Consider the following 19260-nt stretch of genomic DNA (forward strand, 5'->3'; position numbering starts at 1 on the left):
TAGGAACGTTGGCCAGGCTCAACGGCGGCGTGGTCTATTCACTATAAATCCTTTATATGCGTGGCGTCTAGAGTCCTCTCGTCCTCTGGCTTGAGATGGCTGCCACCTATGGGTCAGATGATTGCCTGCCACCATTAAGCAATTGGAAATTAAATACAATTTTTTTTCTTCTAAAAAGTGTAAAATTTTGGAAACATTTTTTCACGAAAATAAATTGTCACGCACAACGAGTCTGTGTGCAAAATGTCAGCTCGATTGGATCACGGGAAGTGGGTTAAAAAACGACCGAAACATTTGCAAGGTCGTAAGCAAGCAAGTGAACGTAATATAAAGTATTTAAAATTATTGGCTTTTGGAGGATACGGGCATCGATCCCGTTACCTCTCGCATGCTAAGCGAGCGCTCTACCATCTGAGCTAATCCCCCGCACACTACAACAAGAGCTAACCATACCTCATATAACTAACAACATAACGCAATCGTGTTACCGACCGGTCAAAACGCAAACCATTTTGTTTGCGATTGCAAAAATAAGAAAACATTTTTTTCCTAAAAAGTGGAAAATTTATGATTTTTTTTTCACGAAAATAAATTGTCACGCACAACGAGTCTGTGTGCAAAATGTCAGCTCGATTGGATCACGGGAAGTGGGTTCAAAAACGACCGAAAGATTTGCACGGTCGTAAGCAAGCAAGCAAGTGAACTTAATATAAAGGATTTAAAAAATTAACCCGTAAAAACAACGTTTTTCACTATAAATCCTTTATATGCGTGGCGGCTAGAGTCCTCTCGTCCTCTGGCTTGAGGTGGCTGCCACCTATGGGTCAGATGATTGTCTGGCAGCATTAAGCAATTGGTAATTAAATATTTTAAAACATTTCCCTAAACAGTGTAACATTTTTGAATTTTTTTTCACGAAACTTAATTGTCACGCACAACGAGTCTGTGTGCAAAATGTCAGCTCGATTGGATCACGGGAAGTGGGTTAAAAAACGACCGAAATATTTGCATGGTCGTAAGCAAGCAAGCAAGCACGCAAGCAAGCAAGCGAACTTAATATAAAGGATTTAACAAGTAAACCCATAAAAACAACGTTTTTCACTATAAATCCTTTATATGCGTGGCGGCTAGAGTCCTTTCGTCCTCTGGCTTGAGATGGCTGCCACCTATGGGTCAGATGATTGTCTGCCACCATTAAGCAATTGGTAATTCAATATTTAATTTGTTTTCCCTAAACAGTGTAAATTTTGGAATTTTTTTTCACGAAAATTAATTGTCACACACAACGAGTCTGTGTGGAAAATGTCAGCTCGATTGGATCACGGGAAGTGGGTTAAAAAACGAGCGAAAGATTTGCACGGTCCTAAGCAAGCAAGCAAACTTAATATAAAGGATTTAATAAGTATAACCCGTAAAAACAAAGTTTTTCACTATAAATCCTTTATATGCGTGGCAGCGAACTTAATATAAAGGATTTAAAAATATATTCGCCTGTGGAGGACGCCCGGATCGATCCCGCGACCTTTGGCATACGAAGCAAGGGCACTACCAACTGCGCTACTCCGCCACGGCCTGTGGAGGGGTTACGCTCTGGGCTCTTACACTGTGACGTTCAGCCAAAGCCATGAATGAGTTCTATTTGAATATATGTAAAATAAATTTTTTTTCCTAAAAAGTGTAAAATTTTGGGATTTTTTTTCACGAACATTAATTGTCTCGCACAACGAGTCTGTGTGGAAAATGTCAGCTCGATTGGATCACGGGAAGTGGGTTAAAAAAACGAGCGAAAGATTTGCACGGTCCTAAGCAAGCAAGCACGCAAGCAAGCAAGCACGCAAGCAAGCAAGCACGCAAGCAAGCAAGCACGCAAGCAAGCAAGCACGCAAGCAAGCAAGCACGCAAGCAAGCAAGCACGCAAGCAAGCAAGCACGCAAGCAAGCAAGCACGCAAGCAAGCAAGCAAGCGAACTTAATATAAAGGATTTAAAAATGCCCGACTGTGAGGGCGGGCACAAGCCGGCATTAGTAGGTTAAACGTTGATATAAGGGCACCACGGGGTGACCATCCCCTCCCCACCCAGCCCCACCCCCTCCCCACCCAGCCCCACCCCCTCCCCACCCCCCACCCAGCCTCACCCCTCCCACCCCCGCCCAGCCCCACCCAGCACCTCCCCACCCTCCCCACCCAGCCCCTCCCCACCCTCCCCTCTCCACCCAGCCCCACCCTCCCCACCCAGCCCCTCCCTCCCCACCCAGCCCCTCCCCACCCTCCCCTCCTCACCCAGCCCCACCCTCCCCACCCACCCAGCCCCTCCCTCCCCACCCAGCCCCTCCCCACCATCCCCTCCCAACCCAGCCCCACCCACCCCACCCTCCCCGCCCAGCCCCTCCCTCCGCACCCAGCCCCTCCCCACCCTTCCCTTTCCACCTAGCCCCACCCCTCCCATTTTTGGATGCACGACGGACGGACGGACACAATAATCCCCTGTGGGCTGGTGGAACCAGGAGGTTACTACCAGTATCATTATACCTCCTTTGCCAGTACCAAAATATAATAATATGGGTTTTCCCCTTTTTTTCTGGCAACAAAACAAACCTTTTTACAAGGATTCATGTCTGCATTAACCACAAAATGCAGTACAAAAAAAAGATAGTGCTAACATCCATTTCTCTCCTGCACCACAAATCAATTTCACCTGAACACACGTGCACGAATGCATACACAAACAAATTATAATAGGAGTCATGATTTCGCTTGTTTAGTCGGGAAAGGCTCACGAAGTCTCACGGCTCTTTTTTCAGGACGGCCCTTGTCACATTTTGTCAGTAGGGGGCGATGGTTGCTATATATGGTACACAGTAGTACTGGAAACCAATGGAGTAATTTTCAGGTTGAATTTTTTTTATTTTTGACATATTTGGGCCATGAAACCATATTTATGATTGATATACCTGCAGTATTCATTATGTCGGTCGTTAGATTTGAGCCGTGTGCCTCTGCAACGGTTGGTAATGTCATAAGCCACGGGCGATCCACTTGCTGATTGAAGATCTCCCCATACCATCATCATCCCTCATGGCCAAGTGATGCCACCATCCCTCTCACTGCTGCACGTGAGCTCATCTCATCTCCACGGTGGTCATCATCTCAGCAAACATTATCTCGTTCTGACGTACCGACACGTAAAAGTTTCAATGACAAATCTAAATATTACTGGGGGAGTAAGCGATTGCGCTGTTTGGAGCCAGCGAACTGAGTTGGTTTCTTGGCTGAAGTTCACATCAGTGGCTAGTGATATTTGAACTGATCATGAGCACCGATCTTCCTCAACCTGCAATGGCCAAAATAGTAAAGTATGGTCAAACAACCCCCATGATTGGCAGTGTGGGAAAGCCTTTATCAGGAGTAGATTCACAGAGATCTTTTTAATTACGTAAAGACATAATTTTACGCGTAAAAATAAGTTGGTAACAAAAGGGGGTTAAACCTCTGCTGAGCTGTACCATATACAGTTTTCTGAATTGGAAAAAAAATGACTACATATCATACGAACACTATAGCCACGAGAACACACAAAAAGAAAATGTATTCACTAACACTGAATAGAATTAATAACCTTCATATAATTATAATATTCATGACGTTCATGCAAATGAGGTTGGTTGTAACTGCTCCTGGCAAAATAACCCCACGATATTATATTCTTGGTTCTTTCGGTAAAGTCACGTACGTGAACCAAGAATATTAATCCCTGCAGTCACGAAAGCTTTAAATCAAAAAGTAACCCCACAATAGTTAAGGTTTTAAGTTAGATTACAGAGTCCGTTTAACACGTAGGCTTTCACGAACAATATTATCCATAGTATAGGGTGTTGTGGGTTAGATTGCATAAATATAAATGTGTCGTTAAACCCACCACCACCCGACACAGCCAATTAGTAAGGTTTGTCACGTAAACAAAACATGCCAATTTGTTATTAGTACGGTAATAAAAAAAAAGATGTAGGTTTATTCTCCAACACACTGGTGTGCTGTACTAGTAACGAATTGGCATGTTTTGTTTAAGTGACAAACCTTACTAATTGGCTGTCAGGTGGTGGCGGGTTTTAACGACACATTTATATTTACGCCATCTCACCCAACAAAACTCTGTTATGGACTACACAGCCCTTTTGTAAAACCACTCCTGAATCAGGGCCTCCATGTGCCATTGCGATTTGTGGAGGTTAATTAACCACACTTCACCATGCTGGTCAGTGTGGATTGGTGAAAGCATAGACGTGGGCGCTGTCCTCTGCTCCCCACCACGTTTCCACGAAGCCTATTACACATGTTATGCACTATCCAGGCAATAACCGGCTTGGGATTCAAGATCTTACGAGATTGCGCGCATCCTAGACGATTTGGTGATAGACTTGAATAAGATCCATCATCATTATCATCAGCAGCCATGGTCAGTCCACTGCTGAATGAAGGCCTTTCCAAGCCTCTCATGATCCTATTATATAATCATCCACATAGCAACTGCGCACGAACTGGTCTCATCACTCCATCCCCTCGGTTAATATCCTCTCAGAGGGTTTCGATCCTTTGCATCAGATTAATAGGATATACATTTCTTTGGAATTGAACACAGAAAAACAGTAACACTTCATCACGAAGTTTGTTTGAGAATCTGTTCGAAAGACCCACACTCCGAAGCACACCCGTTTATCCTTCATATATCTGAATAAAAACATGCAGGTTTATTTTCTAAAATAGACAAAAAAAGTAAAAAAAAACATAGCAAATTGCAGAGGCTGATAAAGAGGAAATGATGGGCGGTATAATTTCCCAAAATTAGATATTCCGTCCTTGGAAACTGCATAACAGTGGGGCATAAAGGAAACATCATAAAATAAAAGAGATTTGGAAGCACTCATGTCAGAGCCAATGCACTGGAGTGCTGATCAACATTGCACAGCTGTATTATAAATACATCACGATATAACCTGATTTATGACCAATGTCAAAAACACATAAAAACGTATGCAGTTTGGTGCAATTAACAAACATTTCGTTTTCTCTTGTATTTTTCATTAACTAAAATTTTGAAAATGTTCCATCCCCATCCCACATATTATCCTGATTGTGCTGTCAGCATCATATCATCAGAACAGTCCACAGAAGCAGATATCACAGACCTTCCTCAAGTGACCTCTGACCTACATAGTATTGGGCAGCACTTTCTCACCCATCCAAGACAGTCAAACCTATATCTTAATTATCTTAGGATTGTGCCAAATTAGGTGTCAAACCAAATTGAATGTGACATCCGTTTTTGTGTGCAGTCATTTGTGCTCAGGCTGAGATAATCAACACACTACAATAGACAACCAGGTTTAATTGCCTGGTATACAGGAGGTGGTGGGTTCGATCACGACTCTGACGCCTGTATTTTTGAAGTTTGTATATTCTCCCCGTGGTTGCGTGGATTTTTCTCCGGGTCCTCCGGTTTTTCCCTCCACATTTTGGAATACGCGTTTAAGAGTATTTGGCTGCTTGACGTCCACATGATAAGCAACTTCATTGTGCTATCATTTGTGGTCGTCTCGCTTCAGAATCAGAGCTATATAACTCAGTGGGCCTTTCTTGGTAAAATAAAAAAAATTATGTAGTTTAGTTTAATCACAAGTGGCAGCCTCTGCAGGGCCAGCTCAGCATGCTGAGCTCCAAGCAGCTAAGCCATCTGAAGTTATCAATATTTTCCATTCAGGAGAAGCATACAAAAGAGAACTTTATACGTCAAAAAAAGATTAGTAAAATATTTAGGAGATGTTTTAATCCTATAGTTAGTAAAAAAAAAAATAGCGTATAGTCCTTTTTGGATCCGTGTTGGTCGTGAGGTTGTGTGACCGTAGATGACATACTGGTCAGTGTGGGTTAGCGAAGTGGTGGCCACGATCGGTGCGAATATCATTCGCCAATGATGTTAGCCGTGGTGGGGAAGCATACACGGGTAGGATAACCACTGCACATCCATGTATATAATTAACTAATAATGTATATGTTTAACAAATATATAATATAATCCAGAACATAAAGTCATCATTTGACTTCATAATAAAGGTTTTTTTGGGTTACAACGCATAAGTATACATATGTCGTTAATTAGTAAGGTCTGTCACGCAAACAAAATGTGCCAATTAGTTGCTAGTTCAGCCCATCGGTGTGTTGGAAAGTAAATCCACAACACTTACAATGTGAGTACTGTGAAGTTTCGCTGGTAATTACATCCAGCATCATCGGGCGATTTTTCTAGAATTGTGAAGAGATTTACCTCCTGGTCGCGAAAGCCTGAATGTGACGAACTTTTCATTTCACTACTTTCTGTAACATATATTACATAATATATAATAGGGGTGGACTGATGCATCGATTAATCGATTAATATAGTTATTATGTCATGGTAAACACATCAAATCACACTGTTCAGAATACATTTTTCAAAATGTAATAGGCATGTGTAGTGACACAGCGCCGACTGCTGTCCAACAGCGCAAACTGCGGTGGACAGCGCACTCACGCCGTTGAGCATGTACACGGCGTGTGTGTGTGTGCCGGCAGGGCGGAGGAACTGGGACAAAGGTCACGGAAGACCTCATCGGGAAGCCCCTGGAACCCGCTAGTGGATTCGAGAAGGGAGGCGCGGCCAGGGTGGAGCCAGGCCGCGTCCAGTTGAACCTAAAAAGTGTTAATAAAGAAGATGCCTCCTATTCTTAGGTTTTTTCGGTAAAGTCACATAGGTAAAACATTAAAATTAATAAAAGTAAAATAAAATAAAAATCACGACGTTTCGGAGGCAACACAAGCTTCCGTCTTCAGGTGGAACCGTCACAGCCACGACAGCTGTATCAAGTAAATGAGAGATTGCAGGAGCTACCACTCCGTTTATATAATGGTTGGAGAGGGGGGAAGGGCCAAGTACAGCACACTTTTTATTCATATGGTAAGGTAAGGCTTAAGAGGGTGAGCCTTTGTTATGGAGAGGTACGGTTTGTGACTCAACCTGTGAAAAGGAGAAAACAACTAAACATGGTAAACCTGTAATAGTTGTCTGTCAAATAAGATTGGCCAAATAAGTGTAGTTAAATGAATCCTTGCAGTCACGAAAGCTTCAAATCTAAAGATGCCTCCTGCAACTACCTCGTCTCCGACTGTTGCTACACTACACGTCATGGGTTCACGTGACCTCTGCAACCACTAGGCATGCGACCATTCATTCCTGTATGGCATAGGAAATAATATAGACTCTTAAATCAAATAGCGACAATTAATTTGCTTGCCGGTGGGAGGGAATCGTTCAATCCCAGAAATATACGACACATGTATAATGAACACTGATTGTAACGCAGGTGAGTTTGCATGTTTTAAATCCCAGTGCTTTGTTTTCAAGATACGGCGACGTACGTTCTTCTATCCTTACGCTCAGCATACAGTAGGTGAACAATGACAACGAAAGCGACTATAAATAGGCCATATCGTAATCATCATCAATCAGCGCGTTTCACCTTGACACCCCATCCACACAGCGCCCCGCAAACTCCCCGAGCTCGCGTTTGAAGAACTGGAAAATGCAGTTCTGCGTGCGCGCTCCGCGATTATTTCGGATCGGTGCCAACCGTGATGGCGCTGCATGAATGCGCCTCTGTGATCTTGATAACCCGACAGACACCACCAGCGGACGCGGCATCGAACCCTGGCCTGGGTTACATCCCAAGGTCAAGTCAGCCTAAATATGAGCACCTGGGCCAGCCGTGATAATTGCCATCGAGAGTGCGGTAACGATGAGATGTGCTCGCCTCCTGATCAGCCTCCCATGTGTTGTGCTGGCCTTAACCGGTGCTCGCTAACAATATTGGTTTTCTTGGTTATTTCGGTAAAGTCACGTAGAAGGGAAATAATGAAATAATAACAAGTAAACCCGTAAAAACAAAGTTTTTCACTATAAATCCTTTATATGCGTGGCGGCTAGAGTCTTCTCGTCCTCTGGCTTGAGATGGCTGCCACCTATGGGTCAGATGAGTGTCTGCCAGTATTAAGCAATTGGTAATTAAATATTTAATTTGTTTTCCCTAAACAGTGTAAAATTTTGGGAATTTTTTTTCACGAACATTAATTGTCTCGCACAACGAGTCTGTGTGGAAAATGTCAGCTCGATTGGATCACGGGAAGTGGGTTAAAAAACGACTGAAAGATTTGCACGGTCGTAAGCAAGCAAGCAAGCACGCAAGCACGCAAGCAAGCAAGCGAACTTAATATAAAGGATTTAACAAGTAAACCCGTAAAAACAAAGTTTTTCACTATAAATCCTTTATATGCGTGGCGGCTAGAGTCCTCTAGTCCTCTGGCTTGAGATGGCTGCCACCTATGCGTCAGATGATTGTCTGCCACCATTAAGCAATTGGTAATTAAATATTTAATTTGTTTTCCCTAAACAGTGTAACATTTTGGATTCTTTTTTTTCACGAAAATTAATTGTCACACACAACGAGTCTGTGTGGAAAATGTCAGCTCGATTGGATCACGGGAAGTGGGTTAAAAAAACGAGCAAAAGATTTGCACGGTCCTAAGCAAGCAAGCGAACTTAATATAAAAGATTTAAAAATATATTCGCCTGTGGAGGACGCGGGGATCGATCCCGCGACCTTTGGCATGGGAAGCGAGGGCGCTACCAACTGCGCTACTCCGCCACGGCCTGTGGAGGGGTTACGCTCTGGGCTCTTATATTGTGACGTTCAGCCAAAGCCAAGAATGAGTTCTATTTGAATATATGTAAAATCATTATTTTTTGCCTAAAAAGTGTAACATTTTGGGAATTTTTTTTCACGAACAATAATTGTCTGGCACAACGAGTCTGTGTGGAAAATGTCAGCTCGATTGGATCACGGGAAGTGGGTTAAAAAACGAGCGAAAGATTTGCACGGTCCTAAGCAAGCAAGCAAGCACGCAAGCAAGCAAGCAAGCACGCGAACTTAATATAAAGGATTTAAAAATAAAACATAATATGTTTTATTTCAAATAATAATAAAAGAATAAAAATAAAACATAATATGTTTTATTTTTATTATTTTATTATTTCCATTCTACGTGACTTTACCGAAAGAACCAAGAAGATGAATCCCTGCAGTCACGAAAGCTTTAAATCGAAATATGTGTTTTATCTACCATTGGTCTATACACTATAGATGACTAACCAGGGCTGGGTTTCTTAATATATTACTACTGTATATATATATGCCTATTAATGTCACGTGACTCCTCTTTGTATTATAAAGATTAATTGGCCAGAAGTGAAACGGCTTCTGCCACTGAGCGCGGACAGAGGTCACGTTAACGAGTAACATTTGCCACCCCGGCGTCTTAGACGCGAAGACAAAGTGCCCTAGAAAGGGCATCAATGAATTATGGAGGTTTGCTGGTCGCTGCACCCGATATGGGAGTGACATCACACATTCGGTGCCGGAAACTGAATTCGCTATTTTTAAATCACGGTTGCTGAATAAAGGCCACACATTCCCCACCCCCAATAAAATCGCACGCCAAGTAGCCAGCAATAAGAAGAAGCACTGTTGAATGTGTAATAGCTACGAGTTAACGCAGTCATTGATGTGCCTAAATTGTCTCACCTGGATATTAAAATGAATAACTGTGTCTACCTAAAAAGCAAGAACACCACCCATTTACGTATTTACATGCCTATCTACCATCTCAGGCACCCACCTATTTACTCACCTACCCAATTACCCACCTACCTACTTACCTATGCATGCATCGACCCTCCTACCCATTTACCCACCCACCCAAATACATACCCACCGACCAACCTACCCACCAACCAACCTACCCATCCAGCCACTCACCCAAAAATATACCCACCGACCAACCTACCCACCAACCAACCTACCCATCCAGCCACTCACCCATCCAACCACCCAGGGTTGTTGTTCCTGCGTTAGGTGGTGCAAGGTGGGTTACTACTCTCAGCATCGTGAGAGGTGGCAGCGGTTTGGGGAGGCTTCCATTTCCACCAGTGTCCTTAATCGCAAGGCCACTGGCAGCCTCTGGTGGCCTTTAGTGCGGCCCCCGACAATACACAACATGTGAAAATAACCCGGACCTCCTATTAGCACGGTTGGTTACGTACGGTGCGAAAGAAGTTCAAAATACATACACACCCCTTGCCCTCACACTGATGTCTTATCGGCGAAAGTGGCCCCCTCTGAAAATGAGTGAAGAACACTGATCTAGACCATCCAGCGGAGGACGGTGACATACGCACCTGGACAAAAAAGAGGATGGATGGGAGGGAATTTAAAAGTCGAGGAATGCGAGGAAAGACGCAGCAGATAAGAAATGTTTAATTTTCGATTTAAAGCTTTCGTGACTGCAGGGATTCATCCTCTTGGTTCTTTCGGTAAAGTCACGTAGAAGGAAAATAATAAAATAATAAAAAAGTTCTACATAATAAAATAATATAATATAAAAAACAATTCTATTATTTTATTATATAATATTATTATATTATGTTTTATTTTTATTATTTTATTATTTTCCTTCTACGTGACTTTACCGAAAGAACCAAGAAGAAAAACAAATGTTTACATCACCGTCAACCCGTCACCATGCGAATCTCCGTCAACATGCACACCACCATCGCTGTATATGCCCCTCCCCACCGCTCCATCCACCGCAACCACCTCTTCTCTCCCTGGCTTCTGATCGCTCACGCATTCCCATGGGAGGTCAGTCCCTGGGCTGTGTTCTTCCCCAAATTGAAGAGGCCTTTCTGAGCCACTCGCTTATAATCAGCCCGCGGAGAGAGAGAGAGAGAATATTCTAATGCCTATTCCAATTAACGCCCTCTCTCTCTCTCCCGCCTAGCTTGTTATCACCCTTTACTCAGCATTTGTCCAGTGGGTTTTAGATTCGCCCTGCAAACTCTTGTAAAAAAAATTAAGATATATTCGCAGTACGTGTTTGAGGTTTTTTTTTTCTCCCTCCCCCACATTCTCATTAAATAAATAAATGCTAAACCATCTTCCATCAAGAAGGTTTTGTTTGTGTCGTTAACCCACCACCGCCCGACACAGCCAACCAGTAATCCTTGGCTGCGTCGGGTGGTGGCGGGTTCACGACACATTTATACTTACGCGATCTAATCCAAAAATATTTTTTTCATGAATTATAATGTCCGCGAAAGCCTACATCTCCACGAGCACAAGCACTGTGCCATGTTAGAATCGGAAAGCGATGTATTTCATTAGCTTTATTATAAAAAAATATATATATATATTTGCAAAACCTTAAGCGATTATTGTGCAGCAGTGGTTGCGCTGGTCAGCGCTCGGCGGTATAACACCGAACAACTCGGCAAAACCGAGCTTGATTCCGGGCCGCGGCTCAAACCAGTGGCGATCGATGCTTCATCTGAGCCAGTCCCGACCCCCCCCCTCTACTCCATCCCCGCAATCTCCAACCCACACTGACCAAGGACGCCTTCAACTAGCTGTACAGGGTGGTCCAAGTGTCTCGTGACCCCCCCCACCCAATTAATTCACCCTTAACAGATCTGTTTCCTTTGCGTATTAATTTCTATTTTAAATAAATCTTACTTGAACAAAAAACATTAAGTCTTAAAGGATGAAATAGGGGGGAGGGACGGGTCACAAGACATCCGGACCATGCACACTGCAGATTGACAAAAGGGATGTAACCTGTTCGATATACTAATTGAATTGGATGTATCGCTCTGCACGGCCCCGTGTCAGAATTGACACGACATCTACAACAAAGGGGGCTTCCTCTGAAGAGGTGTATAACCCATCATGCCACCGCACAGATCATCCTTGTTAACCCGCGCAAGGCCCGCTGCACGTGGCGGACGCTGCGATTGCAAAAACGTACACGGCAGCGCGCGCACGTGCTTTATAGAGGCACGCCGCAATGACCGCTCTCGTGTCCATTAAAGGAAATGTGAGAACTTCAGGAAATTGCACATCAAGAGGGCATGATCAGAGGTGGACGAAGCCCCCTTTAAATTTCGATTTAAAGCTTTCGTGACTGCAGGGATTCATCTTCTTGGTTCTTTCGGTAAAGTCACGTAGAAGGGAAATAATAAAAATAAAACATAATAAAATACAATAAAAATAAAATAATGTTTTTTTCCCCTTCTACGTGACTTTACCGAAAGAACCAAGAAAATGTTACGCGTTTTACAGATGCAAAACTTACGTAATTCGGTCCACATCATTAATGGGACAAAAAAAAGAACAACCACGTTGAAGGTTTAAGATCGTGTGAGGTCAATTTTGTTTTTAATTTGCATAAGAAAGAAACGATCTGAAAATAGATTTGTATTGGTCCCAGAAGTGGTACAGCTGGCACCTGCGAAAAAAAAACAGGATGACGTCAAAAATGGCACCATCTGCTTATGGGCTTAATAAATAATGGTGGTTGTGGGACTGGGAATAGGATAATGCATTGATGATGATGATGACCTTCGAATGGAACCAATAACCCACTGAGGCTCACTTCTAAGGACCCAATTAATCTGCAGACTTTGTAAAGCGTGTAACGCCATCGCAATGGGTCTCTGCTAATGACGACGAGTCAAGCAATTGATTGACCCCCCCCCCCCTACACACACACAGAAATTCGATTAATTCCCACAATTCTGCATCGTGATTTTATTCTATAATCTATATTTTTGTCTCGCTTTTACCACGTCGTTTGCAACGGGGTTTTTTTTTTTCCTCTTTGCCTTGTTGGTACGTATGTGTGTTCAAATTATATCGCACCGTACGTAGCCAATCGTGCTAATTGGACGTGCGGAATATTACAATTCTGTTGACTCCACAAACCTTTTGCATTCATCACAAATGGAGGGTTGCGGCCGCAGGATGTTGACTAGGGCGGTCCAGACCCTCTCTCTCCCTGGCGACGGACTCCAGCACAACATTACTAAACATACTACACTATACACTACTACACTATACACTACTACACTATACACTACTACACTATACACTACTATACATTACACTATACACTACACTATACACTACTACACTATACACTACTACACTATACACTACTACACTATACACTACTACACTATACACTGCTACACTGCTACACTACTACACTATACACAACTACACTACACTATACACTACTATACACGACTTTACACAGACTCTACCTCTTCCTGGGGAATTCCCAGGCGTTCCCAGGTCCGCGTATCCTGCGCCGGCCTCGGGGTCTTTGACAAGTGGGACGTGCCCAGTCAGTGGGACGTGCCCAGTCAGTGGGACGTGCCCAGTCAGTCAGTGGGACGTGCCCAGTCAGTGGGACGTGCCCAGTCAGTGGGACGTGCCCAGTCAGTGGGACGTGCCCGTTCGAGTTCCAGGGGCAGTCTACCGAGGCGGTGCGAGGAGGCATCCTTACCAGATTCTCGAACCATCTCCACTGGCTTCTCTCGATCCGGAGGAGCATCGGCTCTTCTCTGAGGCTCCTCACCTGAGCTCCGTGCATTGAATCGATTGATTGACGCATCAACACATGTGCCAGTGATAACTGACCACCACAACCCTAAACCGCATCCGCACAAACCATGGCACAACGCGGATACTTAATGATGGTGATGATTGTGCACAAATGGAAAATTAAAAACCCTCCGGCTATGTGCGACTGTGGCCATTCAGAACAAGACTCTGAAACGATGAACGACTCGGCGCACGATTCAGAAGTATGAAGGAGAGGGCATCACATCGATACACTCTGTTACTCCCGATGCAATTATCTTGCCCAAACACTTCAATGTAAAATAATAGTTGCTGCTCTTCGGACTCATTACACACGGACGATAAACTAAACGATGAACTAATCTAGAATTGAAGCTTTCGTGACTGCAGAAATTATACTCATTGTTTTTTTCGGTAAAGTCACGTATGTAGAAATAAAATAAAATATAATAAAATTAAATTAAATTGAAATAAATCACGACGTTTCGAACGCAACACAAGCGTCGTGATTTATATTAATTTAATTTATAAAAATTGTATTTTATTTCTACTTTACCGAAAAAACCCATGAGTATAAACGATGAACTATTTTGTATTTTACCAGATAAGGCCCACTGAGCTATACAGATCTTTTTCAAAAGCGACCTGGCCACAAATGATAGCTCAACGTAGTGGCTTATTGTGTCGAAATTTACAGCATCCAAATACGCTAAATGCACTTTTCTAAATGTGGAGGGAAAAACCGGAGGATCCGGAGAAAAATCAACGCTACCACGTGACGAACATGCAAACTCCAAATATACAGGCGTCAGGATTGGGACCTATTGTTTAATCTAGATTTGAAGTTTTCGTGACTGCAGGGATCCATACTCTTTGGTTCTTTCGGTAAAGTCACGTAGGTAGAAAATAAAATAAATTAAATCAAGACGTTTCGATTGCAGCACAAGCAATCATCATCAGGTGGAAAAACCACAGCAAGAATTTTTTTTTATTGTGAACATCTCATCACCTTGCTGATCTCGTCAAAGGGGCATAAACCATCATTTGATCTCCGGTAAAGTCACGTGACATTACCGAAAGAACTAAGAGTATGAATCCTTGCAGTCACGAAAGCTTCAAATCTAGAATTCAATCTCCGGTCATCCTCACAGCAGCGACTTTTGGCTCATTATCGAACACAGGGGGTGGTCACCGCATCACGCGCTTTCAAATGCGTTTCTGCGGCCGTCTGGAACGCTCTTCCTTCCGATATTAAGAATCCACTGGTGTTGATTTTAAGCTTTCGTGACTGCAGGAATCCATAATCTTGCCTTAGCAGCAAATCATGTTTTCCCACCTGATGACGGACGCTTGTGTTGCGCTCGAAACGTCGTGATTTATTTTATTTTAAACCTACGTGACTTTACCGAAAGAACCAAAGAGTATGGAATCCACTGGTGCTATGCAATTTTAAATAATCTGAAACGAATTTCTTCGGAGCTGCTTGCGGTGCTTCGTTTTTTGTCCTTCCCCCACACCTCCGATTATCACGGTTGGCTACGTACGGTGCGAAATAAGTTCAACACACACGCATGCATACATACGAACCACTTCCGTGTGAAATAATAGTTGTTGTTTTTGCTCGACATATACATCAGCAACATGAAAAAGACTGATAACCAATCCTGGAAACACGGTGGAGCGGTGAGGGAAAGGGCAACATTGGAGATATAAGACCCCGGTGAGCAGTTACATAACTCGAGAACGTGTCCCTGTGCGCGCCCTCGCCTCCAAGCAGTGGATTTCAAATTAGGGGATCTAATAAATGTTGATTTGAAGCTTTCGTGACTGCAGTAATCCATTCTCTTTGGTTATCTCGGTAAAGTCACGTATAGGTAGAAAGGAAATTCAATAAAACAAATCACAATTTTTATTTGATTTGAAATAAAATAAAACAAATCATAATTTTGGTTTGATTTTAAATAAAATAAAACCAATAAGAATTTTGATATGATTTGTTTTATTTTATTTCTACCTACGTGACTTTACCGAAATGACCAACGAGTATCTAATAAATGTATAAGAAATCACACCTCTTTATACTGGTAGGAACATCCTGGTTACACCAGCCCACAGGGGATTATTGTGTCCGTCGTGCAGGGAGGGGCTGGGTGGGGAGGGAGGGGCTGGGTGGGGAGGGGCTGGGTGGGGAGGGTGGGGAGGGGCTGGGTGGGGAGGGTGGGGCTGGGTGGGGGGTGGGAGAGGTGCGGCTGGTCACCCCATGGTGCCCTTATAAAACTCAACGTTTAACCTACTCACGCCGGCTTGTGCCCGCCCTCACAGTCGGGCATATTTGCGGAATACACCACGCCGCCGTTGACCCTGGCCATTGACCGAGCAACCCAACGTTCCTACCAGCTCCTTCCGCAGAAATGTGTTAAGGCCCACGACTGGGTGACATTTTTTTTGCGACGATGCTGGCTGTAACCATCACCGAAAACGCCCGCAAACCCAGTTGCCAAATGTTGTGACGAAGTTGCCTCTCGGCACGTTTGTTCATCACGTGGCAACTTCACTCTTCGGCTGTGTCGGGTGGAGGAGAGTTCCGCAACACAGATATTTCGTTCACGCGATCTGAACCCCCCCTAATTTTTTTTTACTATGAATAGAAACCGCATTAAAAACGTCTCAGACCAACAACAACAACAACAAAAGCGGATAAATGCGCGGTAGCCTTTTCCGTGTTGTCAGGGCCGATAAAGAGCACAGCAATTTCTTGGCGATGTTGCCACGGGTGGCCAATTAAACGCCGCCCAAACTCAATGCAAACATTTTTTTTTTGAAAAGCAAAAGTGTTATTTTTCCTCTCATTATTATTATTATTTGCTCACCACAGCCCCTCCGCTTGCCATGCGGGAGCCACTTGAAATGCAGCTGCTCCCCATAGAACGGGCTAATTGACGAGGCGCCCCTGTGCTCACAGAATCCCATCCTGGGAGTGACCAACAGGAAATTTGCTGCCTTTTTTTGTAGTGGGAGGGACCGACGCAATTCGTAGAAAGCCTCGCTGCGCGCTCTTTCTCTCTCTCTGTCTCTTAATATTATTTCCATTACATCAAACACTGCCGACCATCCTAATCACGTGGTCTGGATATCTCTGAGCGCATGGGAGACGAGGTGGCAGGGAGCGAGAGAGAAATTGATTTCGCTGTTGTTGTTTTTCTCAGTGGGAGAAGTATCAGACGCACCGTGCCCCCCCCACACACCCTAATAAGAGATAAGGCGTTAAATGGTAGCGCGCACGCCCACTGTAATGTTTCAAGCCGGTAGCTATTGCAATCAGTCTAATTAAAGAGCCAGGAAGGTCGGTGATCCTGGCGAATGAAAAAAAAGAGATGTCTTCTTTTTCTTCCTGCATAAAATTCTAAAAAGCATTGATTAGCGTTATGCACAGCAGCGTCGAATGTGCCGGGCTCAGTTGATCAATGGGGGGTTGTGCGAGGTGGTGGTGGTGGGTGGGTGGAGAGGGAGACTTCAAACGCAACTCGCATTGTGAAAAGAAATGACGTCGGTGTTTTATTTATAAGCTCGGTGCATGTATATTCTCGAACGGATGTGTGCGTTTACGCACTTTGCCTCATCTGCATAACAGATGCCGGATGAAAATGATTTGCCTCCCTTGGGTAAATGTGTTTTTACAGCCTGGCGCGCGCATTTTAAAATCCCAGTGAAGTGGGTTGATGTATGACGTTCGCACCTTCATACGCGTACACGCGTTCACGTCACAGCTGTCAAGGGACTATACAATCACGTAAATGACGCAGTTGATGTAAAATAACAAATTATGGGTTTTTTCTCTCTCTGTTTCAATTGATCAACTGGCCTCTTGAGAGAACATTTTATTTTTAAAGTGCTGTGATTTTTATTTTTTTACAATGTCCAAGGTCAATCTCGTGCACTAAGGTCTCGCTGGCATTAAACAGACGGAAGGTGTTAATGCGGCTCTCATCGGGTTTGCTTTAATCAGCAGAGGGGTTGATCATCAGCCAGCCAAGATCAATCCACTGCGTTCATATCGCATATTGCAACATACGCCGACGTGTTAGACTAACAAACACTGCTTAAATACTTCAAACGTATTGGTTTGGTGCTTTTCACGGTGAAGGTTAGTTTCTCACTATGCACCCGCGACTCGCTCTCGTCCTCTTTCTGATTGATTCCATCATGACCGTTATAACTCATTATTTTCCAATGAAAAAGATTTAAATCACGTGCACAACGAGTTTTCGAAGCGATGATAGATCTTTGTGGGAGGGTCGCAATTGGGAAACACATCAGAACGTGTGTACCGAGAGCAATTCTTAAAGGTAGACCGGGATAAACAAAAGCGTTCCCCTCGCTTTACGCGGTAGTAGTCGTAGAAGCGTTCTAAACAAACAAAAAATAGCACACAAAACGAAACAGCACGAGGAGACATCTGCCTGCCGAGTAGCAAATACAATACACACACAGTACACACATACAGTGCACACACAAGGTTGACCCACGTCCGATCGCAATGGCCGAATATGAGTGAATTCAAACCGCACATAGCGATTCTAGATTTGAAACTTTGGTGACTGAAAGGATTCATACTCTTAGGTTTTTTTTCTGTAAAGTCACGTAGGTAAAAAATAAAATTAAAATTAATAAAAATAAAATAAAAATCACGACGTTTCGGAGGCAATACAAGCTTCCGTCTTCAGGTGGAACCGTCACAGCACGATTGCTGTATCAATTAATTTTACTTTTATTAATTTTAATTTTATTTTTTACCTACGTGACTTTACCGAAAAAAACCTAAGAGTACGCACATAGCGAATTTTGGGTCGAGTCATAGGTTAGCCTGCCGCATTTACGCGAAAGCGCACGCATGGAGCCCGCATAGAGCGAGGGAAACTTGTATCGACGACGTTGACGTACTATCGTAACGCTTCGTGACAACAGAAAATGGTCAGTGTTAAGCAGACTTTTGGCCGGTACTAAATCTACAGATGGTCAGTAATCAAATAAGAATGGTCACTCCAGCAGCCCCGCATTTGTCAATAACGCTGCCTCTCTGTATCCTGTAACCCACCGGTCCCAACGCCCTCAAAACAATAACAAGGTTACTAAGGCCACAACACATATATATATTTTATTGCCAGACGGGGTAACGCCTATTCCTATTTTTCCCCCTGGTAATTAATATGAAGGGGAAAAAAAGCCCCATCGATAATTGTAATCCAGAGAGATACAGTGCACCGCATGGCCTCTAATCGACATGCGGTGTTAGAAAGCCACTTGTTGCCGTAACGTTGCAATAACGTTGTCTGCTTTTTTTTTAATGCTGCACGGTATCCATGCCGTGACTCCCTTGCCCTCCCTCCCCCTGACAAGGCTGTTGTGATGCCCCCTATAGGGGAACGCCCCCCCCCCCCACGATTTGACCACCGCCGCTGTAACACGACGCCTTACACTTGCACCAGTAGGCGAGTCCCGTATGATGGGCAGTGTTTAAATTCCGTTATTCGAAAGATCTCGAACTATCGTTTTTTTTAAGAGCGTAACGCTGCTAACTGCCACGCGACGTTTTCTGTGCTGTGCATTGTCGAGTTCCGTCACAAGACAAAGCCCCCCCCCTCCCCCGTTTAGCCGGCACAAAACACGAGGGGGGTGAGTGGCCAGCACCACGCCC

At 43.8% G+C, this 19260-nt stretch overlaps 1 non-coding gene across 1 annotated transcript; it reads right to left on the bottom strand.

Moving 5' to 3' along the window:
• Window positions 1-353: 353 nt before the first annotated feature.
• On the bottom strand, window positions 354-426 carry TRNAA-AGC (transfer RNA alanine (anticodon AGC)). The gene has a single exon. It is a non-coding gene; the product is annotated as a tRNA-Ala (tRNA).
• Window positions 427-19260: the final 18834 nt, after the last annotated feature.

Source organism: Lampetra planeri, chromosome 32 (assembly GCF_965212315.1).
Source record: "Lampetra planeri chromosome 32, kcLamPlan1.2.h2, whole genome shotgun sequence".
Taxonomy (NCBI): Eukaryota; Metazoa; Chordata; class Hyperoartia; order Petromyzontiformes; family Petromyzontidae; genus Lampetra; species Lampetra planeri.